Source organism: Somniosus microcephalus, chromosome 15 (genome assembly GCF_052327205.1).
Source record: "Somniosus microcephalus isolate GS21.2 chromosome 15, FLI_Smic_1.0, whole genome shotgun sequence".
In the NCBI taxonomy this organism is placed as follows: Eukaryota; Metazoa; Chordata; class Chondrichthyes; order Squaliformes; family Somniosidae; genus Somniosus; species Somniosus microcephalus.
In genome coordinates, this window is record NC_141001.1 from 15,076,302 (window position 1) to 15,100,933 (window position 24,632).

Genomic DNA, 24,632 nt, shown 5'->3' on the forward strand with positions numbered 1-24,632 from the left:
CTGCTCTGTACCCAGTCTCTGAGTTCAGTTCCTGCTCTGTGCCCAGTCACTGAGTTCAGTTCCTGCTCTGTGCCCAGTCACTGAGTTCAGTTCCTGCTCTGTGTTCAATCTCTGAGTTCAGTTCCTGCTCTGTGTTCAGTCTCTGAGTTCAGTTCCTGCTCTGTGCCCAGTCTCTGAGTTCAGTTCCTGCTCTGTGCCCAGTCTCTGAGTTCAGTTCCTGCTCTGTGTTCAGTCTGAGTTCAGTTCCTGCTCTGTGTTCAATCTCTGAGTTCAGTTCATGCTCTGTGCTCAGTCTCTGAGTTCAGTTCCTGCTGTGTTCAGTCTGAGTTCAGTTCATGCTCTGTGCCCAGTCTCTGAGTTCAGTTCCTGCTCTGTGCCCAGTCTCTGAGTTCAGTTCCTGCTCTGTGCCCAGTCTCTGAGTTCAGTTCCTGCTCTGTGCCCAGTCTCTGAGTTCAGTTCCAGCTCTGTGCTCAGTCTCTGAGTTCAGTTCCTGCTCTGTGCCCAGTGTCTGAGTTCAGTTCCTGCTCTGTGCCCAGTCTGAGTTCAGTTCCTGCTCTGTGCCTAGTCTCTGAGGTCAGTTCCTGCTCTGTGTTCAGTCTCTGAGTTCAGTTCCTGCTCTGTGTTCAGTCTCTGAGTTCAGTTCCTGCTCTGTGCCCAGTCACTGAGTTCAGTTCCTGCTCTGTGCCCAGTCTCTGAGTTCAGTTCCTGCTCTGTGCCCAGTCTCTGAGTTCAGTTCCTGCTCTGTGCCCAGTCACTGAGTTCAGTTCCTGCACTGTGCCCAGTCACTGAGTTCAGTTCCTGCTCTGTGCGCAGTCTCTGAGTTCAGTTCCTGCTCTGTGCCCAGTCTCTGAGTTCAGTTCCTGCTCTGTGTTCAGTCTCTGAGTTCAGTTCCTGCTCTGTGCCCAGTCTCTGAGTTCAGTTCCTGCTCTGTGTTCAGTCTCTGAGTTCAGTTCCTGCTCTGTGCCCAGTCTCTGAGTTCAGTTCCTGCTCTGTGTTCAGTCTCTGAGTTCAGTTCCTGCTCTGTGCCCAGTCACTGAGTTCAGTTCCTGCTCTGTGCCCAGTCTCTGAGTTCAGTTCCTGCTCTGTGCCCAGTCTCGGAGTTCAGTTCCTGCTCTGTGCCCAGTCACTGAGTTCAGTTCCTGCTCTGTGCCCAGTCACTGAGTATCAATTCCTGCTCTGCGCCCAGTCTCTGAGTTCAGTTCCTGCTCTGTGCCCAGTCTCTGAGTTCAGTTCCTGCTCTGTGCCCAGTCACTGAGTTCAGTTCCTGCTCTGTGCCCAGTCTCTGAGTTCAGTTCCTGCTCTGTGCCCAGTCTGAGTTCAGTTCCTGCTCTGTGCCCAGTCTCTGAGTTCAGTTCCTGCTCTGTGTTCAGTCTCTGAGTTCAGTTGCTGCTCTGTGTTCAGTCTCTGAGTTCAGTTCCTGCTCTGTGCCCAGTCACTGAGTTCAGTTCCTGCTCTGTGCCCACTCTCTGAGTTCAGTTCCTGCTCTGTGCCCAGTCTGAGTGCAGTTCCTGCTCTGTGCCCAGTCACTGAGTTCAGTTCCTGCTCTGTGCCCAGTCTCACAGTTCAGTTGCTGCTCTGTGCCCAGTCTCTGAGTTCAGTTCCTGCTCTGTGCCCAGTCTCTTGAGTTCAGTTCCTGCTCTGTGTTCAGTCTGAGTTCAGTTCCTGCTCTGTGCCCAGTCTCTGAGTTCAGTTCCTGCTCTGTGTTCAGTCTCTGAGTTCAGTTCCTGCACTGTGTTCAATCTCTGAGTTCAGTTCCTGCTCTGTGCCCCGTCTCTGAGTTCAGTTCCTGCTCTGTGTTCAATCTCTGAGTTCAGTTCCTGCTCTGTGCCCAGTCTCTGAGTTCAGTTCCTGCTCTGTGTTCAGTCTGAGTTCAGTTCCTGCTCTGTGCCCAGTCACTGAGTTCAGTTCCTGCTCTGTGTTCAGTTCCTGCTCTGTGTTCAATCTCTGAGTTCAGTTCTGCTCTGTGCCCAGTCTCTGAGTTCAGTTCCTGCTCTGTGCCCAGTCTCTGAGTTCAGTTCCTGCTCTGTGTTCAGTCTCTGAGTTCAGTTCCTGTTCTGTGCCCAGTCTCTGAGTTCAGTTCCTGCTCTGTGCCCAGTCTCTGAGTTCAGTTCCTGCTCTGTGTTCAGTCTGAGTTCAGTTCCTGCTCTGTGTTCAATCTCTGAGTTCAGTTCCTGCTCTGTGCCCAGTCTCTGAGTTCAGTTCCTGCTCTGTGTTCAGCCTCTGAGTTCAGTTCCTGCTCTGTGCCCAGTCTCTGAGTTCAGTTCCTGCTCTGTGTTCAGTCTCTGAGTTCAGTTCCTGCTCTGTGTTCAGCCTCTGAGTTCAGTTCCTGCTCTGTGCCCAGTCTCTGAGTTCAGTTCCTGCTCTGTGTTCAGTCTCTGAGTTCAGTTCCTGCTCTGTGCCCTGCCTCTGAGTTCAGTTCCTGCTCTGTGCCCAGTCTCTGAGTTCAGTTCCTGCTCTGTGCCCAGTCACTGAGTTCAGTTCCTGCTCTGTGCCCAGTCACTGAGTTCATTACCTGCTCTGTGCCCAGTCTCTGAGTTCAGTTCCTGCTCTGTGCCCAGTCTCTGAGTTCAGTTCCTGCTCTGTGCCCAGTCACTGAGTTCAGTTCCTGCTCTGTGCCCAGTCTCTGAGTTCAGTTCCTGCTCTGTGTTCAGTCTGAGTTCAGTTCCTGCTCTGTGTTCAATCTCTGAGTTCAGTTCATGCTCTGTGCTCAGTCTCTGAGTTCAGTTCCTGCTCTGTTAACAGTCTGAGTTCAGTTCCTGCTCTGTGTTCAATCTCTGAGTTCAGTTCCTGCTCTGTGCCCAGTCTCTGAGTTCAGTTCCTGATCTGTGCCCAGTCTCTGAGTTCAGTTCCAGCTCTGTGCTCAGTCTCTGAGTTCAGTTCCTGCTCTGTGCCCAGTGTCTGAGTTCAGTTCCTGCTCTGTGCCCAGTCTGAGTTCAGTTCCTGCTCTGTGCCCAGTCTCTGAGTTCAGTTCCTGCTCTGTGTTCAGCCTCTGAGTTCAGTTCCTGCTCTGTGCCCAGTCTCTGAGTTCAGTTCCTGCTCTGTGTTCAGTCTCTGAGTTCAGTTCCTGCTCTGTGTTCAGCCTCTGAGTTCAGTTCCTGCTCTGTGCCCAGTCTCTGAGTTCAGTTCCTGCTCTGTGTTCAGTCTCTGAGTTCAGTTCCTGCTCTGTGCCAAGTCTGAGTTCAGTTCCTGCTCTGTACCCAGTCTCTGAGTTCAGTTCCTGCTCTGTGCCCAGTCACTGAGTTCAGTTCCTGCTCTGTGCCCAGTCACTGAGTTCAGTTCCTGCTCTGTGCCCAGTCTCTGAGTTCAGTTCCTGCTCTGTGCCCAGTCTCTGAGTTCAGTTCCTGCTCTGTGCCCAGTCACTGAGTTCAGTTCCTGCTCTGTGCCCAGTCTCTGAGTTCAGTTCCTGCTCTGTGCCCAGTCTCTGAGTTCAGTTCCTGCTCTGTGCCCAGTCTCTGAGTTCAGTTCCTGCTCTGTGTTCAATCTCTGAGTTCAGTTCCCGCTCTGTGTTCAGTCTCTGAGTTCAGTTCCTGCTCTGTGCCCAGTCTCTGAGTTCAGTTCCTGCTCTGTGTTCAGTCTGAGTTCAGTTCCTGCTCTGTGCCCAGTCTCTGAGTTCAGTTCCTGCTCTGTGTTCAGTCTCTGAGTTCAGTTCCTGCTCTGTGTTCAATCTCTGAGTTCAGTTCCTGCTCTGTGCCCCGTCTCTGAGTTCAGTTCCTGCTCTGTGTTCAATCTCTGTGTTCAGTTCCTGCTCTGTGTTCAGTCTGAGTTGAGTTCCTGCTCTGTGCCCAGTCACTGAGTTCAGTTCCTGCTCTGTGTTCAGTTCCTGCTCTGTGTTCAATCTCTGAGTTCAGTTCCTGCTCTGTGTCCAGTCACTGGGTTCAGTTCCTGCTCTGTGCCCAGTCTCTGAGTTCAGTTCCTGCTCTGTGTTCAGTCTGAGTTCAGTTCCTGCTCTGTGTTCAACCTCTGAGTTCAGTTCCTGCTCTGTGCCCAGTCTCTGAGTTCAGTTCCTGCTCTGTGCCCAGTCTCTGAGTTCAGTTCCTGCTCTGTGTTCAGTCTCTGAGTTCAGTTCATGCTTTGTGCCCAGTCTCTGAGTTCAGTTCCTGCTCTGTGCCCAGTCTCTGAGTTCAGTTCCTGCTCTGTGCCCAGTCTCTTGAGTTCAGTTCCTGCTCTGTGTTCAGTCTGAGTTCAGTTCCTGCTCTGTGCCCAGTCTCTGAGTTCAGTTCCTGCTCTGTGTTCAGTCTCTGAGTTCAGTTCCTGCACTGTGTTCAATCTCTGAGTTCAGTTCCTGCTCTGTGCCCCGTCTCTGAGTTCAGTTCCTGCTCTGTGTTCAATCTCTGAGTTCAGTTCCTGCTCTGTGCCCAGTCTCTGAGTTCAGTTCCTGCTCTGTGTTCAGTCTGAGTTCAGTTCCTGCTCTGTGCCCAGTCACTGAGTTCAGTTCCTGCTCTGTGTTCAGTTCCTGCTCTGTGTTCAATCTCTGAGTTCAGTTCTGCTCTGTGCCCAGTCTCTGAGTTCAGTTCCTGCTCTGTGCCCAGTCTCTGAGTTCAGTTCCTGCTCTGTGTTCAGTCTCTGAGTTCAGTTCCTGTTCTGTGCCCAGTCTCTGAGTTCAGTTCCTGCTCTGTGCCCAGTCTCTGAGTTCAGTTCCTGCTCTGTGTTCAGTCTGAGTTCAGTTCCTGCTCTGTGTTCAATCTCTGAGTTCAGTTCCTGCTCTGTGCCCAGTCTCTGAGTTCAGTTCCTGCTCTGTGTTCAGCCTCTGAGTTCAGTTCCTGCTCTGTGCCCAGTCTCTGAGTTCAGTTCCTGCTCTGTGTTCAGTCTCTGAGTTCAGTTCCTGCTCTGTGTTCAGCCTCTGAGTTCAGTTCCTGCTCTGTGCCCAGTCTCTGAGTTCAGTTCCTGCTCTGTGTTCAGTCTCTGAGTTCAGTTCCTGCTCTGTGCCCTGCCTCTGAGTTCAGTTCCTGCTCTGTGCCCAGTCTCTGAGTTCAGTTCCTGCTCTGTGCCCAGTCACTGAGTTCAGTTCCTGCTCTGTGCCCAGTCACTGAGTTCATTACCTGCTCTGTGCCCAGTCTCTGAGTTCAGTTCCTGCTCTGTGCCCAGTCTCTGAGTTCAGTTCCTGCTCTGTGCCCAGTCACTGAGTTCAGTTCCTGCTCTGTGCCCAGTCTCTGAGTTCAGTTCCTGCTCTGTGTTCAGTCTGAGTTCAGTTCCTGCTCTGTGTTCAATCTCTGAGTTCAGTTCATGCTCTGTGCTCAGTCTCTGAGTTCAGTTCCTGCTCTGTTAACAGTCTGAGTTCAGTTCCTGCTCTGTGTTCAATCTCTGAGTTCAGTTCCTGCTCTGTGCCCAGTCTCTGAGTTCAGTTCCTGATCTGTGCCCAGTCTCTGAGTTCAGTTCCAGCTCTGTGCTCAGTCTCTGAGTTCAGTTCCTGCTCTGTGCCCAGTGTCTGAGTTCAGTTCCTGCTCTGTGCCCAGTCTGAGTTCAGTTCCTGCTCTGTGCCCAGTCTCTGAGTTCAGTTCCTGCTCTGTGTTCAGCCTCTGAGTTCAGTTCCTGCTCTGTGCCCAGTCTCTGAGTTCAGTTCCTGCTCTGTGTTCAGTCTCTGAGTTCAGTTCCTGCTCTGTGTTCAGCCTCTGAGTTCAGTTCCTGCTCTGTGCCCAGTCTCTGAGTTCAGTTCCTGCTCTGTGTTCAGTCTCTGAGTTCAGTTCCTGCTCTGTGCCAAGTCTCTGAGTTCAGTTCCTGCTCTGTACCCAGTCTCTGAGTTCAGTTCCTGCTCTGTGCCCAGTCACTGAGTTCAGTTCCTGCTCTGTGCCCAGTCACTGAGTTCAGTTCCTGCTCTGTGCCCAGTCTCTGAGTTCAGTTCCTGCTCTGTGCCCAGTCTCTGAGTTCAGTTCCTGCTCTGTGCCCAGTCACTGAGTTCAGTTCCTGCTCTGTGCCCAGTCTCTGAGTTCAGTTCCTGCTCTGTGCCCAGTCTCTGAGTTCAGTTCCTGCTCTGTGCCCAGTCTCTGAGTTCAGTTCCTGCTCTGTGTTCAATCTCTGAGTTCAGTTCCCGCTCTGTGTTCAGTCTCTGAGTTCAGTTCCTGCTCTGTGCCCAGTCTCTGAGTTCAGTTCCTGCTCTGTGTTCAGTCTGAGTTCAGTTCCTGCTCTGTGCCCAGTCTCTGAGTTCAGTTCCTGCTCTGTGTTCAGTCTCTGAGTTCAGTTCCTGCTCTGTGTTCAATCTCTGAGTTCAGTTCCTGCTCTGTGCCCCGTCTCTGAGTTCAGTTCCTGCTCTGTGTTCAATCTCTGTGTTCAGTTCCTGCTCTGTGTTCAGTCTGAGTTGAGTTCCTGCTCTGTGCCCAGTCACTGAGTTCAGTTCCTGCTCTGTGTTCAGTTCCTGCTCTGTGTTCAATCTCTGAGTTCAGTTCCTGCTCTGTGTCCAGTCACTGGGTTCAGTTCCTGCTCTGTGCCCAGTCTCTGAGTTCAGTTCCTGCTCTGTGTTCAGTCTGAGTTCAGTTCCTGCTCTGTGTTCAATCTCTGAGTTCAGTTCCTGCTCTGTGCCCAGTCTCTGAGTTCAGTTCCTGCTCTGTGCCCAGTCTCTGAGTTCAGTTCCTGCTCTGTGTTCAGTCTCTGAGTTCAGTTCATGCTTTGTGCCCAGTCTCTGAGTTCAGTTCCTGCTCTGTGCCCAGTCTCTGAGTTCAGTTCCTGCTCTGTGCCCAGTCTCTGAGTTCAGTTCCTGCTCTGTGCCCAGTCACTGAGTTCAGTTCCTGCTCTGTGTTCAGTCTCTGAGTTCAGTTCCTGCTCTGTGTTCAGCCTCTGAGTTCAGTTCCTGCTCTGTGCCCAGTCTCTGAGTTCAGTTCCTGCTCTGTGTTCAGTCTGAGTTCAGTTCCTGCTCTGTGTTCAATCTCTGAGTTCAGTTCCTGCTCTGTGCCCAGTCTCTGAGTTCAGTTCCTGCTCTGTGTTCAGCCTCTGAGTTCAGTTCCTGCTCTGTGCCCAGTCTCTGAGTTCAGTTCCTGCTCTGTGTTCAGTCTCTGAGTTCAGTTCCTGCTCTGTGCCCAGTCTCTGAGTTCAGTTCCTGCTCTGTGCCCAGTCTCTGAGTTCAGTTCCTGCTCTGTGCCCAGTCACTGAGTTCAGTTCCTGCTCTGTGTTCAGTCTCTGAGTTCAGTTCCTGCTCTGTGTTCAGTCTGAGTTCTGTTCCTGATCTGTGTTCAATCTCTGAGTTCAGTTCCTGCTCTGTGCCCAGTCACTGAGTTCAGTTCCTGCTCTGTGTTCAGTCTCTGAGTTCAGTTCCTGCTCTGTGTTCAGTCTGAGTTCTGTTCCTGCTCTGTGCCCAGTCTCTGAGTTCTTCTACTCCTCTCTCATGTTAAATGAAGTTTCATCATCAGCACAGAACTTTAAGCAGCTTTTGCATCAAGAGGTACGCACTCCGTTAAAAACTTTGACAGATTGGATGTCATTGCAGTGAAGGTTAAGATTGCAGAATGATCAAGGACTAAATGTGCCAGGCCAGCAAGAGACTGAGGAGGGAACACGTGGATATAGTGGATCAGACTCAATCCCTATTTTCATTTACTCTCTCCTCCGATCTCATTTTGTCACTGGGAGAGTGAGCAGTCAAACTGCCCCAGATCACTGCCTGTGCTCCTGGGAGCTGGTCCAAATCAGTCCTCCAATGCTTTTCAGGCTGGGAGGCCGTGTTCGGGCGTCTGTTTGATGAGGTTAGCTGGCAAGTTCTTGGTGAACTAGCCCACACAGGGAGACCACGTGTAGGTTGTCATCAGCCCCCCCGATATCCATCTCGTCTATGATGCCAAACAGCCAGGCACCTTTTTTCTGCCCGCTGGCGGGGGGAATATTCACCGGACCTCTGTTTTACAACCGGAGACAGCAAAGGACGCTCGATCACCTGCTCCTGGATCGAGGTGCCAATAGTCTTCCCCTGCTCTCAACACTGCTCCAGCATCGTACATGTAGGGATCGAGGAGTCAATAGTCCTCCCCTGCTCACAACACCGCTCCAGCATCGGACATGTAGGCTTCGAGGAGTCAATAGTCCTCCCCTGCTCACAACACCGCTCCAGCATCGGACATGTAGGGATCGAGGAGCCAGTAGTCTCCCCCTGCTCACAACACCGCTCAAGCATCGGACATGTAGGGATCGAGGAGTCAATAGTCCTCCCCTGCTCACAACACCGCTCCAGCATCGGACATGTAGGGATCGAGGAGCCAGTAGTCTTCCCCTGCTCACAACACCGCTCCAGCATCGGACATGTAGGGATCGAGGAGCCAGTAGTCTTCCCCTGCTCACAACACCGCTCCAGCATCGGACATGTAGGGATCGAGGAGCCAGTAGTCTTCCCCTGCTCACAACACCGCTCCAGCATCGGACATGTAGGGATCGAGGAGTCAATAGTCCTCCCCTGCTCACAACACCGCTCCAGCATCGGACATGTAGGGATCGAGGAGCCAGTAGTCTTCCCCTGCTCACAACACCGCTCCAGCATCGGACATGTAGGGATCGAGGAGCCAGTAGTCTTCCCCTGCTCACAACACCATTCCAGCATCGGACATGTAGGGATCGAGGTGCCAATAGTCTTCCCCTGCTCACAACACCAGCCCAGCATCGGACATGTAGGGATCGAGGTGCCAATCGTCTTCCCCTGCTCACAACACCAGCCCAGCATCGGACATGTAGGGATCGAGGAGCCAATAGTTGCCTCAGTCCCCAAACCAAGATTGAACTTCCATAAGGCTTCATGGCCCACCTTCACGAGCATTGTCGAGGACACAATCAGAGAATACCGCTGTCCCCAAACAACTACCACCGTTTTGCTCGACTGCTGAAAGTGGGGGCCGCCAGAAGCAGCCCCCGTGGCGCCAGGAAAGAATACGAGCCTTGCTGGTCCCAGGAGAGCGAGAGACTGCTGGCACAGTTCAATGTCACTCACGACCCAGATGCACCAACAGCACTCATGGAAACCCTGGAACCTGCTCCACGGCTTGGCGCTGCCTCACTGCCCCCACGTGAGGCACCAAAGATCAGTGCAGATGCCATTGTGGCCCGACTCCTAACTAACTCACAGGTAACGACTACCAGCAATAACAAACGCAGAATAAAGAAGCTGCTTAATCTTGCTCTGCAAAAAGCCGCTCTGCACACCACTTTTTTGGCGGCCTTCACCACCGAAGAGGTGGACACAGCGCCGACAGCCACCAAGTCTGCGAAGGCCATCTGGATCGATGGCACCTACCCAGAACTTCTCAAGAACCAGGGCCCAAATGGACAGATGTGACTTGCCAAACTCTCCTCCAACATCCTTGACACTGGGATAATCCCAGACGTTGGCGCTATTCCAAAGTCATTGCCATTGCCAACGATCCCAAAAGCTACTGCCCCTAGCCCTCTGTCTACAGTCTACAAGGTGCTTGAATGGCTCATTCTTAACTGGATAAAACCGGCTTTAGAAGCTGTCCTCCCAAACGAGCAGGCGGGCTTCAGAGAGGGCAGAAGCTGCTCTGACCAGGTCCTTATACTCACTACCATGGCATGGTGTGGAGATGCCGGTGTTGGACTGGAGTGGACAAATGTAAGAAATCACACAACACCAGGTTATAGTCCAACAGCTTTATTTAAAATCACAAGCTTTCGGAGCACTGCTCCTTCGTCAGGTGAAGTGGAGAGATGCATAAAAATACAGCTTATATAGTCAGAGAATGTCAGATGTTTACAGGTAATCTTTCTAACTGCCATTTATCACACCTCGGCAGAGAGATAATCACAGCAATCAAAGGTGTAAATGGTGTCCAAACAGGTCAGTCAGGAAAACATTACATCAAAGAACAATGAGGTGGGGTCACAAGGGGTCAAATGTTGCAGATGCTGGGGTCTGTATGAAAAACAAAAAAACAGACAAAAAACATTTTTTTTTTGGAAATCACAGCAGGTCCGGCCGCATCTGTGTGGAGAGAACAAGCCAACGACGACTCGAGTCTGGATGACCCTACGTCAGGTGGGGTTACATGTAGCGTGACATAAACCCAAGATCTCGGTTGAGGCCGTCCTCATGGGTGCGGAACTTGGCTATCAGTTTCTGCTCGACGATTTTGCGTTGTCGTGTGTCTCGAAGGCCGCATTTTCCAAGGTGTGATAAATGGCAGTTAGAAAGATTACCTGTAACCATCTGACATTATTCTCTGACTATATAAGCTGTGTTTTTATGCATCTCTCCACTTCACCTGATGAAGGAGCAGCGCTCCGAAAGCTTGTGATTTCAAATAAAGCTGTTGGACTATAACCTGGTGTTGTGTGATTTCTTACATTTGAACACTGAGGCAGGGTTCCAAAAGCAGCTGAAGACTAGCGCTGCCTTCATAGACTTGTCATTGGCATACAACACTGTCTGGCGAAGGTCTGCTACTGAAGCCTTCAATAATCATCCAAAGCCACAAGATTCTCAGGCTTATCAACACCCTAACGAGCAACTGTAAGTACCGCGTCTATCTTGATGACAAGACCAGCCGAACACGGACGCTCAACGACGGTCTGTCACAGGGTCGGTGCTCACACTGGCCTTTCTCAACCTCTATATGGTGGACATGACCTGCACCAAATCCCGGAAGTTCGAGTATGCCAATGACATAGCACTGCTGACACAGGCATAAATGCTAGAGGAAGCTGGCAGGATGCTAACAAGTGACCTGGACCTACTGGAACACTACTTCCAGACCTGGTGCCTCCGTCCAATCCAGAGAAGTCAGTTGTGTCAGCATTTCATCTGAACAACAACTTCACTGGGAAAGAACTCAACATTTCCTTCTGCGCCTGGCGACTTACCAATGAACCCCGCCCAAAATACCGGGGCCTCAACCTGGACAGGACTCTCACCCATCGGCCTCATCTCACCAACACTGGCCAAACCGTAAAAACCAGGGTGAACCTGGTCCAGAAACTCGCTGGAACGTCATTGAGGGAGGACAGCCAGAACACTTCACGCCGCAACAGTGGCCCATGTCTACTCTGCTGCAGAATACTGCTCTGCCTCATAGTCCTCACAAAGATCACAGACATGCAGCTAAACCCCGTCATGAGGACGTGTCAGGGACGCTGGAGTCCACTCCAATTGAGTGGCTCTGCGAGATGGAAAAAATCATGAGCAACATGGACCTTCCCATTCACGAAGACTTGAAAAACCCGCCACGAAAGTGCTTAAAAATCGCGCCGGCCATTCTGGGGAAACAGCAGCCAATATTCACGCAGCTGGTGTCGACCCACTATCCAGATGGAGGGAATCGTGGGACACATGCAACATAAAGAACCAACACCTCATCACTGAGCCAACAGCAGAGGCCCCTTGGCTTCAACCTCCCTCGGAGACAATGGTCAGTGCTCAACCCAACCCACACAGGACATGGGCGATGTGGCCACCTGCTCCACAAGTGGATGATGAAGGACGACCCGAAGTGTGACTGTGGCCATCAGTCCCAGACTATGGAACACATCACATCAACCTGCCCACTAAGATCTGTTGCAGGAGACACCTCATTTCTCCACATGGCATCTCAGGAGACCATTGAATGAATAGCCAAACCAGATATCCCATTATAAGCTTTTCCCGTCATACGAAAAAATAACAAGTCATCCACTAACTCACACATCAGGATCCCCTCCCTCTCAAGGACTCATCAGCCCTTCCCCCACAACCCGTGCAAAGCCACAGCTAAGGCTGTGAACAAGACATGTGATAAACCAAGCATTATAAACACCCCTGCCAGGTGAAACAGCGATTTACTTGTACTTCTTGCAATTTAATATACTGTATTCACTGCTCACGATGCGGTCTCCTCTACATTGGGGAGACCAAACGCAGATTGGGTGACTGCTTTGCGGAACACCTCCGTTCAGTCTGTACGGGTGACCCTGAGCTTCCGGTCGCCTGTCACTTTAATTCACCGCTTCACTCCCACTCTGATCTCTCTGTCCTCGGGCTATTGCATTGTTCCAATGAAGCTCAACGTAAGCTCGAGGAACAGCACCTCATCTTTCGATTGGGCACTTTACAGGCTGCCGGACTCAACATTGAGTTCAACAATTTCAGATAATTATCCCTGCCCCCATTTTTCATGCAGTATGATTTTTGCCATTCCCATTTGCAACATTTTATCTTTCCTGCCTCTTACAGAAGTACAGGATGTGCTTTCTACTCCTTCCTCCCCTCCTAACCCCCCACCCCTCCCCCTGTCTCTGCACCCGCTTAATATCTGTTACATCGCCAGCTTTTTCCAGTTCTGATGAAGGGTCCCAGACCTGAAACGTTAACTCGGTTTCTCTCTCCACGGATGCTGCCTGGCCTGCTGAGTATTTCCAGCATTTTCAGTTGTTATTTCAGATTTCCAGCATCCACAGTATTTTGCAATTATCCCAGATCACTGTACAGGGAACACTGATAGGACAAGGCATGTGATAACCCACAGGCCTGATCCCACATCACTATATATAGAACACTGATAGAACAAGGCATGTGATGACCCACAGGCCTGATCCCACATCACTATATATAGAACACTGATAGGACAAGGCATGTGATAACCCACAGGCCTGATCCCACATCACTATATATAGAACACTGATAGAACAAGGCATGTGATGACCCACAGGCCTGATCCCACATCACTATATATAGAACACTGATAGAACAAGGCATGTGATGACCCACAGGCCTGATCCCACATCACTATATATAGAACACTGATGATAGAACAAGGCATGTGATGACCCACAGGCCTGATCCCACATCACTATATATAGAACACTGATAGAACAAGGCATGTGATGACCCACAGGCCTGATCCCACATCACTATATATAGAACACTGATGATAGAACAAGGCATGTGATGACCCACAGGCCTGATCCCACATCACTATATATAGAACACTGATAGAACAAGGCATGTGATGACCCACAGGCCTGATCCCACATCACGATATATAGAACACTGATGATAGAACAAGGCATGTGATGACCCACAGGCCTGATCCCACATCACTATATATAGAACACTGATAGAACAAGGCATGTGATGACCCACAGGCCTGATCCCACATCACTATATATAGAACACTGATAGAACAAGGCATGTGATGACCCACAGGCCTGATCCCACATCACTATATATAGAACACTGATGATAGAACAAGGCATGTGATGACCCACAGGCCTGATCCCACATCACTGTATATAGAACACTGATAGAACAAGGCATGTGATAAACCACAGGCCTGATCCCAGATCACTGTATATAGAACACTGATAGAACAAGGCATGTGATAAACCACAGGCCTGATCCCAGATCACTGTATATAGAACACTGATAGAACAAGGCATGTGATAACCCACAGGTCTGATCCCAGATCACTGTATATAGAACACTGATAGAACAAGGCATGTGATAAACCACAGGCCTGATCCCAGATCACTGTACAGGGAACACTGATAGAACAAGACATGTGATAAACCACAGGCCTGATCCCAGATCACTGTATATAGAACACTGATAGAACAAGGCATGTGATAACCCACAGGTCTGATCCCAGATCACTGTATATAGAACACTGATAGAACAAGGCATGAGATAACCCACAGGCCTGATCCCAGATCACTGTACAGGGAACACTGATAGAACAAGGCATGTGATAAACCACAGGCCTGATCCCAGATCACTGTACAGGGAACACTGATAGAACAAGACATGTGATAAACCACAGGCCTGATCCCAGATCACTGTATATAGAACACTGATAGAACTAGGCATGTGATAAACCACAGGCCTGATCCCAGATCACTGTATATAGAACACTGATACAACAAGACATGTGATAAACCACAGGCCTGATCCCAGATCACTGCATATAGAACACTGATAGAACAAGGCATGTGATAACCCACAGGCCTGATCCCAGATCACTGTATATAGAACACTGATAGAACAAGGCATGCGATAAACCACAGGCCTGATCCCAGATCACTGTATATAGAACACTGATAGAACAAGGCATGTGATAACCCACAGGCCTGATCCCAGATCACTGTATATAGAACACTGATAGAACAAGGCATGTGATAAACCACAGGCCTGATCCCAGATCACTGTATATAGAACACTGATAGAACAAGACATGTGATAACCCACAGGCCTGATCCCAGATCACTGTACAGGGAACACTGATAGAACAAGGCATGTGATAAACCACAGGCCTGATCCCAGATCACTGTATATAGAACACTGATAGAACAAGGCATGTGATAACCCACAGGCCTGATCCCAGATCACTGTATATAGAACACTGATGGAACAAGACATGTGATAAACCAAGGCACGATCCCAGATCACTGTATATAGAACACTGATAGAACAAGGCATGTGATAAACCACAGGCCTGATCCCAGATCACTGTATATAGAACACTGATAGAACAAGACATGTGATAACCCACAGGCCTGATCCCAGATCACTGTATATAGAACACTGATAGAACAAGGCATGTGATAAACCACAGGCCTGATCCCAGATCACTGTATATAGAACACTGATAGAACAAGGCATGTGATAACCCACAGGCATGATCCCAGATCACTGTATATAGAACACTGATAGAACAAGGCATGTGATAAGCCACAGGCCTGATCCCAGATCACTGTATATAGAACACTGATAGAACAAGGCATGTGATAACCCACAGGCCTGATCCCAGATCACTGTATATAGAACACTGATAGAACAAGGCATGAGATAACCCACAGGCCTGATCCCAGATCACTGTACAGGGAACACTGATAGAACAAGGCATGTGATAAACCACAGGCCTGATCCCAGATCACTGTACAGGGAACACTGATAGAACAAGACATGTGATAAACCACAGGCCTGATCCCAGATCACTGTATATAGAACACTGATAGAACAAGGCATGTGATAAACCACAGGCCTGATCCCAGATCACTGTATATAGAACACTGATACAACAAGACATGTGATAAACCACAGGCCTGATCCCAGATCACTGCATATAGAACACTGATAGAACAAGGCATGTGATAACCCACAGGCCTGATCCCAGATCACTGTATATAGAACACTGATAGAACAAGGCATGCGATAAACCACAGGCTTGATCCCAGATCACTGTATATAGAACACTGATAGAACAAGGCATGTGATAACCCACAGGCCTGATCCCAGATCACTGCAAATAGAACACTGATAGAACAAGGCATGTGATAAACCACAGGCCTGATCCCAGATCACTGTATATAGAACACTGATAGAACAAGACATGTGATAAACCACAGGCCTGATCCCAGATCACTGTATATAGAACACTGATAGAACAAGGCATGTGATAAACCACAGGCCTGATCCCAGATCACTGTATATAGAACACTGATAGAACAAGACATGTGATAACCCACAGGCCTGATCCCAGATCACTGTACAGGGAACACTGATAGAACAAGGCATGTGATAAACCACAGGCCTGATCCCAGATCACTGTATATAGAACACTGATAGAACAAGGCATGTGATAACCCACAGGCCTGATCCCAGATCACTGTATATAGAACACTGATGGAACAAGACATGTGATAAACCAAGTCACGATCCCAGATCACTGTATATAGAACACTGATAGAACAAGGCATGTGATAAACCACAGGCCTGATCCCAGATCACTGTATATAGAACACTGATAGAACAAGGCATGTGATAACCCACAGGCCTGATCCCAGATCACTGTATATAGAACACTGATGGAACAAGACATGTGATAAACCAAGGCACGATCCCAGATCACTGTATATAGAACACTGATAGAACAAGGCATGTGATAACCCACAGGCATGATCCCAGATCACTGTATATAGAACACTGATAGAACAAGGCATGTGATAAGCCACAGGCCTGATCCCAGATCACTGTATATAGAACACTGATAGAACAAGGCATGTGATAACCCACAGGCCTGATCCCAGATCACTGTATATAGAACACTGATAGAACAAGACATGTGATAACCCACAGGCCTGATCCCAGATCACTGTATATAGAACACTGATAGAACAAGACATGTGATAACCCACAGGCCTGATCCCAGATCACTGTATATAGAACACTGATAGAACAAGGCATGTGATAAACCACAGGCCTGATCCCAGATCACTGTATATAGAACACTGATCGAACAAGGCATGTGATAACCCACAGGTCTGATCCCAGATCACTGTATATAGAACACTGATAGAACAAGGCATGTGATAAACCACAGGCCTGATCCCAGATCACTGTACATAGAACACTGATAGGACAAGGCATGTGATAACCCACAGGCCTGATCCCACATCACTGTATATAGAACACTGATAGAACAAGGCATGTGATAAACCACAGGCCTGATCCCAGATCACTGTATATAGAACACTGATAGAACAAGGCATGTGATAACCCACAGGTCTGATCCCAGATCACTGTATATAGAACACTGATAGAACAAGGCATGTGATAAACCACAGGCCTGATCCCAGATCACTGTACAGGGAACACTGATAGAACAAGACATGTGATAAACCACAGGCCTGATCCCAGATCACTGTATATAGAACACTGATAGAACAAGGCATGAGATAACCCACAGGCCTGATCCCAGATCACTGTACAGGGAACACTGATAGAACAAGGCACGTGATAAACCACAGGCCTGATCCCAGATCACTGTACAGGGAACACTGATAGAACAAGACATGTGATAAACCACAGGCCTGATCCCAGATCACTGTATATAGAACACTGATAGAACAAGGCATGTGATAAACCACAGGCCTGATCCCAGATCACTGTATATAGAACACTGATACAACAAGACATGTGATAAACCACAGGCCTGATCCCAGATCACTGCATATAGAACACTGATAGAACAAGGCATGTGATAACCCACAGGCCTGATCCCAGATCACTGTATATAGAACACTGATAGAACAAGGCATGCGATAAACCACAGGCCTGATCCCAGATCACTGTATATAGAACACTGATAGAACAAGGCATGTGATAACCCACAGGCCTGATCCCAGATCACTGTATATAGAACACTGATAGAACAAGGCATGTGATAAACCACAGGCCTGATCCCAGATCACTGTATATAGAACACTGATAGAACAAGACATGTGATAAACCACAGGCCTGATCCCAGATCACTGTATATAGAACACTGATAGAACAAGACATGCGATAACCCACAGGCCTGATCCCAGATCACTGTACAGGGAACACTGATAGAACAAGGCATGTGATAAACCACAGGCCTGATCCCAGATCACTGTATATAGAACACTGATAGAACAAGGCATGTGATAACCCACAGGCCTGATCCCAGATCACTGTATATAGAACACTGATGGAACAAGACATGTGATAAACCAAGGCACGATCCCAGATCACTGTATATAGAACACTGATAGAACAAGGCATGTGATAACCCACAGGCATGATCCCAGATCACTGTATATAGAACACTGATAGAACAAGGCATGTGATAAGCCACAGGCCTGATCCCAGATCACTGTATATAGAACACTGATAGAACAAGGCATGTGATAACCCACAGGCCTGATCCCAGATCACTGTATATAGAACACTGATAGAACAAGACATGTGATAACCCACAGGCCTGATCCCAGATCACTGTATATAGAACACTGATAGAACAAGACATGTGATAACCCACAGGCCTGATCCCAGATCACTGTATATAGAACACTGATAGAACAAGACATGTGATAACCCACAGGCCTGATCCCAGATCACTGTATATAGAACACTGATAGAACAAGGCATGTGATAACCCACAGGCCTGATCCCAGATCACTGTACAGGGAACACTGATAGAACAAGGCATGTGATAACCCACAGGCCTGATCCCAGATCACTGTACAGGGAACACTGATAGAACAAGGCATGTGATAAACCACAGGCCTGATCCCAGATCACTGTATATAGAACACTGATAGAACAAGGCATGTGATAAACCACAGGCCTGATCCCAGATCACTGTATATAGAACACTGATAGAACAATGCATGTGATAAACCACAGGCCTGATCCCAGATCACTGTATGTAGAACACTGATAGAACAAGATATGTGATAACCCACAGGCCTGATCCCAGATCACTGTATATAGAACACTGATAGAACAAGGCATGTGATAACCCACAGGCCTGATCCCAGATCACTGTATATAGAACACTGATAGAACAAGACATGTGATAACCCACAGGTCTGATCCTAGATCACTGTATATAGAACACTGATAGAACAAGGCATGTGATAACCCACAGGCCTGATCCCAGATCACTGTATATAGAACACTGATAGAACAAGGCATGTGATAACCCACAGGTCTGATCCTAGATCACTGTATATAGAACACTGATAGAACAAGGCATGTGATAACCCACAGGCCTGATCCCAGATCACTGTATATAGAACACTGATAGAACAAGGCATGTGATAACCCACAGGTCTGATCCCAGATCACTGTATATAGAATACTGATAGAACAAGGCATATGATAACCCACAGGCCTGATCCCAGATCACTGTATACAGAACACTGATAGAACAAGGCACTGACAGACCGGTTGAAAAGAAAGAAAAGAAAAATCAGGAAAAAAAGGACCCATGCAATGATAGAGAGAGTCAGGGGTTGTGAGGCAGGGTACAGACAGCTGGTGAACAGAGCCTGGTGAGATCAATGAATGGAGGGGGAGGGCGAGAACCAGAAAAGATGAGTAACATCTACCCCGGGGACCCAGGAAGATGTGAAATCAACAGCAAGTGGGCAGGAAAGGAAGCCCTTACATTACTGAAACATAAGAACAGGAAGTGAGTGTTTACAGCCCGGGGAGAGTTATTGTAGAATATCAGAGAAAGGTCAAGGGGCAGGAGCACATAACTGAGTATATTAAAAGCAAACTTTCCGACAGCTGAATGTTCTCAGATAAAGTGGCTCATGTGCAGCTGAAGAATATTAAAAGCTGGGCCAGGCCAAACGTAGCTCCCCCTTATCAGCAGGGAGTGATGCACTGTCTGATCAATTGTATCAGGCTCCCACCATTACAGAGCACTGTCCACTCTGAATTACCATGACGACACCCATAGGAATACCAGAACTGTCCGGTGGAGAATATGTCATTTAGCTCAACACTCAGAAGGTCAGAAATGGGGATGTTCGCTGATGTTCACAGTGTTCAGCACCATTCACAACTCCTCAGATAATGAAGCAGTCCATGCCCGCATGCAACAAGAGCTGGATAACATTCAGGCTTGGGCTGATAAGTGACAGGTAACATTCACGCCACACAAGTGCTGGGCAATGACTATCTCTAACAATCGAGAGTCTAACCACCTCCCCATGACATTCAACGGTATTACCATCGCCAAATCCCCCACCATCAATATCCTGGGGGTCACCATTGACCAGAAACTTAACTGGACCAGCCACATAAATACTGTGGCAACAAGAGCAGGTCAGAGGGTAGGTATTCTGCGGCGAGTGTCACACCTCCTGACTCCCCAAAGCCTTTCCACCATCTACAAGCACAAGTCAGGAGCGTGATGGAATACTCTCCACTTGCCTGGATGAGAGCAGCTCCAACAACACTCAAGAAGCTCGACACCATCCAGGACAAAACAGCCCGCTTGATTGGCACCCCATCCACCACGTTAAACATTCACTCCCTCCAACACCGGTGTACCGTGACTGCAGTGTGTACCATCTACAAGATGCACTGCAGCAACTCGCCAAGGCTTCTTCAGTAGCACCTCCCAAACCCGCGACCTCTTCCACCTAGAAGGACAAGGGCAGCAGGCGCATGGGAACACCACCACCTCCAAGTTCCCCTCCAAGTCACACGCCATCCTGACTTGGAAATATATCGCCGATCCTTCATCGTCGCTGGGTCAAAATCCTGGAACTCCCTCACTAACAGCACAGTGGGAGTACCTTCACCACACGAACTGCAGTGGTTCAAGAAGGCAGCTCACCACCACCTTCTCAAGGGCAACTAGGGATGGGCAATAAATGCTGACCTTGCCAGCGACGCCCAGATCCCACAAATGGATAAAAAAAACACTCTTGCACTCCTTTTATGAATTAATCCACCTACTCACTTTCTCACCGTGTCTCTCAATCGCATCTCACAATAAACACATTGAATTATCTCTGGGACCCACTGTAATGATATCAGCAAATAGAGATGGTATTTGCCTGTTCGATTATGATGCCTTAATAGCATGTTTGCAGGTATTGATTACTTATGCCTGACCAGCAGAGGTCATGTGAGAGACAAGCAGTTTGGTTTTAGTTTTGGTTTCGTTCTAGATGCATCACAGCATAATGTCTCCTGTAAAAGCTGTATAAAAGGTTTGAACATACTTTAGATAAAAACTCATGGGCCTAGAAATTCACTTGGGCGCGGGCAGCTCGCTCGCGCCCAAAAGTTAGCGCTGGGCGGGGAGGCATTAGCGCATGCCGTATATTCGTCTTCTGCGCCCCAATTCGGAAGCGGGCGCTATACCAGGGTGTGCCCGCCTCCGTTTGGGGCGCTGCAACTGAATATCGGCGCGCTAGTTGCCACAGCGCCACCCGATGCGGTGCGGCAGGCTGCAGTACTGCAGGCCTCCTCCTTCTCTTAAGGGGGAGGTGCCTGCAACGGCCGGAGCCCCGATCGCGAGTGCTGGCAAAAGAGCCCGGCACAACGGAGAAGTGCCGGGCTCCACGGAAACCAGCCAGCAATGCCGCGGGGGGGGTGGAGGAGGCCGGGGAAGGAGGTGCGGGCAGGCGGCCGCCGAAAAAGCGGCCGGCCGCACCTTCAGCTTTAAAGCGCCCCACTATGGCAGCAGGACGGCCCCGTTTTCTGTTCGCTGTTTGCGCCCGCTTCGGAGGAGGCGGGCGCAAATAAATATGGGGATCGGCACGGTTTCGGGGCGTTACGGGCCACCGCGCACACCGATGACGTCATCGGTCCCGGCGCAGCGCTAACGGCTACCGCCGCCAATACCGCTGCACTCAATTTCCGCGCTACCACCCCGCCGGCGCAAAAGACCTCTTTAGGCGCTAAGTGGGCGCAAGGCCCACTGAATTTCTAGGCCATTCTCTTTCATAAATGTCTCGTCATTGAACCCACAAAGAAATCAATACATGGTGTCAGAAGTGATTGAAAGAGATGAAGAGAAAATATCTGAAGTTAAATCAGCTCTCCACAAATTAGCAAGCCAAAAGAGAACATCGTTGCTTACCATTGCAGAATAGCTAACGAAGTGGAAAAATGGAAGGTTTACACCCACCGGCGACGCTTCAGTTGACAGGTAATGTGGCTGAAAATTGGAGAAGGTTCAAACAACGTGTGGGGTTGTATTTATCAGCAATCGGAGCTGACGAGAAAAGTAATAAAAGGAAATCGTCACTGTTCTTACATGTCGTGGGTGATGAAGCGCTGGAGGTGTATAATAACTTCACATTCGCTGCTAATGGAGACAAAATGAAGTTAGATAAAATAATGGAACAGTTTGAGGCCTACTGCATACCTAAACGTAACGTGACGTTTGAGAGGCACAGATTTTTCACGTGTTCAGAAAACGGGTGAGACTATTGATCAGTATGTGACTGAACTGAGAAACAGAAGCAAATCATGTGAATTTGGGGAACTGACAGACTCGCTGATAAAAGACAGACTGGTGTGTGGTATTCCAGATAATGGTCTAAGGGAAAGACTGCTAAGAGAGCAAGATCGATACCTGGGAAAAGCCATAGCACTGTGTAGGGCTAAAGAGACTGTGAAGTTGCAGGCAAAGGAGCTGTTCAGTGACAATAGCTGCAACGTGGATGCAGTGAGTAAGAGCGGACACAAACCGTTTAACAAAAAGAGCGCCAATGTGAAAGAGGCGTGGCCAGCGAACGAAAATGAAAGAGACAATCGAAAGTCATGTAGTCGATGCGGTACACAGCATCCACCAAAAGAGTGTCCTGCATATGGTAAAAAATGCAATAGTTGCAACAAAAACCATTATGCCCGTTGCTGCAAGAACCAAGCGCAACAAAGCAAGGCCCATGCAGTAGATGAAAGCGAGATAGAGGAGTTCTATGTAGATGTTGTGTCTGAAAACAAAGAAGAAAAAAGAGACTGGATGTTGACACTAAAAGTGAATGACATATACATTCCATTTAAATTGGATACTGGAGCACAAGTTAATGTGATATCAGAGACTGATTTTAAGAAAATTAGACGCAGACCAAAGATACATGGAATCAAAGTGAAAGTGACAGGATACTCAGGTACTGAAATACCAGTGAAAGGAAGATGCATTGTCAAAGTGACACACAAGGACAGAGAGCACACGCTAGCATTAATCGTGGTGCCAAAGGATGTGCAAGCCATACTAGGTTTAAAAGCCTGTGAGAGACTGAACCTGGTAAAGAGAGTCCTCGTTGTGGAAAGCGTAAGGGAGACAGTCTATGATGAACTGAATGTTGCGTACACACCGGGTAAGCTGATGTATACAGCAGACACGTTGTCCAGAGCTGTTGACCCAGGAGAGCCTGCAAACACAGTGAAAAGACTGAAGTACAAGGCAAAAGACAGTGGAACTGACTTCTACCAGAGCATGCTTGTATACCGCACAACGCCGCTCGAGTGTGGTATGTCACCAGCCCAACTCCTTATGGGACGTCGGCTAAGGTCAAACCTACCCATCCCGGAGAACCTCCTGAAAACAAAAGAGGGGGAGAAAGTGAGGAAGTTCAAAGAACAACAGAAAGAAAAGCAAAAGTACTACTATGACAGAGGAACACAAAACCTACCTCAACTCCACACTGGTGACCAAGTAAGGTTCAAAGACAAAATAAACACATGGACTCAGAAGGGAACTGTCCTGAGTGAAGTTCAACCAAGATCATACAGCATTCAGACAGATGAGGGTGCTGTTCTGAGAAGAAATCGTCGAGATCGTCTCATGGGACCAGCCACAGCAGGTCAAGAGACTGATACTGTTGAACAACCTGATCACACAGCTGAGAACCAATCATCTGAGGCAACAACTCAGATTCAAGGACAATCAATCAGAAAATCCTCAAGACACGTGAAGCCTCCTGAGAGACTCATTGAGCAAATTTAAGGACTATTGTTATAGAAGGAAGTAATGTTATCTTATTCTTTCTTCAAGTTCTAGTGTATTGACATATTTCATGTGAACACACAAAGCAAGGTTAAAAAACCTTGATCATGATAATGATAATGTAAGTTCATTAAGTGTTACAGTTAAAATGCAGATTAATACAAAGAAAACATGTTGTTAGTTAAAAGTAAAATACTTTTGTTTTAAGGAAAGATGTAATGATATCAGCAAATAGAGATGGTATTTGCCTGTTCGATTATGCTGCCTTAATAGCATGTTTGCAGGTATTGATTACTTATGCCTGACCAGCAGAGGTCATGTGAGAGACAAGCAGTTTGGTTTTAGTTTCGGTTTCGTTCTAGATGCATCACAGCATAATGTCTCCTGTAAAAGCTGTATAAAAGGTTTGAACATACTTTAGATAAAAACTCATTCTCTTTCATAAATGTCTCGTCATTGAACCCACAAAGAAATGAATACACCCACGTACACTGCCCCCTTCAATGTCCCTCCCTGGTACTTTACTCCACAGCTTCTTACCCTTTGAGTGAAAACGTTCCCGATTTCCCTTTGTGCTCTGGTATCTGATCCTCTCACCACAGTCAGCAATTTTCTCAAGTGACTTGGACCATTCTTCATAATCTTGACTTTTAATAATGTTGCCCACAAGCCTCAGTCAATCATTATCTCATTTATATTTGAAGCCATTTCCACGACAACCAATAGCTGTGTGAACAGGGTTGGCCTCATTATCATAAATAATGTTGCTCATTAGGGCTCATTTTAATCTATCCCTCCTGGCGGGAAACTGACGAGATTGCTTCGGAGGCCAGTCACCTCAATGGAGAGTAAAGTCGGGCGCTGCGCAGTGTTTCCTCGAATTGTTTTTTGGGTACGTGGCCCCTTTAATGGGCTGTGTGGCCCATTCAAATTTCCACACGTGTGCGGTTTTTCCTATTGAAAAGCTGGCAAGCGGCCTGCGCGGGACCTCCAGACAGCAGCTTAACAGGAACATTGGCGGTGTGTAAAACGGACGCCGATCCCAAACCCACGGGTTTCCAGCCGGGCGGGTTGGATAAAATGAGCCGTACTGGGAGCGCAGCCATTAGTGAGTGGGGAATCATCTGCTGCTGCAGCTTAAAGAGCCGACCTGTTCTTGTCAGCAAAGGGGAATCGTACAAGGTCGTGAAAGCACAGGCATGTTGACAAGCAGCAGTTCCTGCTGCAGCGACCCCCATTTCCCAATGGGGCAGCAGAAATCCAATCACTGCACCCAGAGGACCGAGATTCGCCTGGTGCCAAGGAGGGTGGCTCAAGGTAGCACCTTTGCTGTGGAAAAACATTCCAAAGTGCTTCATAGGGCAAGAAGTAAAAAATGGATGCCAAGCCGAAGAAGGCAGTATTAGGGCAGGTGAGCAGAATGTTGGTTAAAGAAGTGGGCAAAACAGA

At 48.5% G+C, this 24,632-nt stretch overlaps 1 protein-coding gene across 3 annotated transcripts in view; it reads right to left on the minus strand.

Moving 5' to 3' along the window:
* Positions 1 to 24,632, minus strand: part of LOC147106556 (CD82 antigen-like) — a 104,479-nt gene that overhangs the window by 72,799 nt on the left and 7,048 nt on the right. The window contains exon 1 of one of the 3 annotated variants that reach the window (XM_086008453.1): positions 21,309 to 21,387. The exons of the other annotated variants lie outside the window; for them this stretch is intronic. The gene's annotated coding sequence lies outside the window, so the exon portion shown is untranslated. Of the gene's footprint in view, positions 1 to 21,308; positions 21,388 to 24,632 lie in introns of those variants that run through there. 3 annotated transcript variants of the gene reach the window in all.